The sequence below is a fragment of the Lupinus angustifolius genome, chromosome LG05, assembly GCF_001865875.1.
Source record: "Lupinus angustifolius cultivar Tanjil chromosome LG05, LupAngTanjil_v1.0, whole genome shotgun sequence".
Taxonomy (NCBI): Eukaryota; Viridiplantae; Streptophyta; class Magnoliopsida; order Fabales; family Fabaceae; genus Lupinus; species Lupinus angustifolius.
Window position 1 is genome coordinate 16,572,228 of NC_032013.1, and position 748 is coordinate 16,572,975.

Below are 748 nucleotides of genomic sequence, written 5' to 3' on the forward strand. Positions count from 1 at the left end.
TCAGACCAGATGGTGTAGTGTTTGTCATCATCAAAAAAAGGGAGATTGAAAGTGCGCATGTCAAGAGGAGCACTTTGGAAAGCTTGCTCACTATGTGTTTTGGTTTTGATGAGGACAACTTGTGTTTCATAAGAGCTTGAAGATCATCAACAAATCAACGTGCTTAAGTCTCAAGATTGGTATTAGACTTAGACTAGTAATTAGTTTAGGTTGAGTCTAAGGCTTAGTAAACTCAATACATGTCTCATATACATAAAACATTAAATCACTTTATTTTTGAGATATGTCATTCATAATATGTTCATGCATCACATATATACATATTATTTGTGCATCCTAGGCATAAACTTAGTGTTGAACATGTATAAGTTAAGTGCATAACGTATTTGAGTTTTACAATTTAAAAATACACTTGTAAATATGCAGTTAATTGATTAAGGTGTGCTTTAATCGATTAACATAAGTTTTTGGAAAGCAGTTGGAACAGAAAACTTGGAAAACCGAATCAGTTACATTTTCGTAACACGTTAATCGATTAACCAAGGATTTAATTGATTAACTAGGCTGGAGAATGGATTCTCTATAAACTGCGTTTTCAGAACTCAAGCCATAACTTGCATGTTAGATTTTAAGAGAGTTAGAGCATATTTCGTGTTAATTGTTGCATCTATATGACATTGCATTTGTGAGATTAGAAAAGAGAGAATTCTATGCATTAGGATTGAGAGGCATTTCATGTTTAATTTCT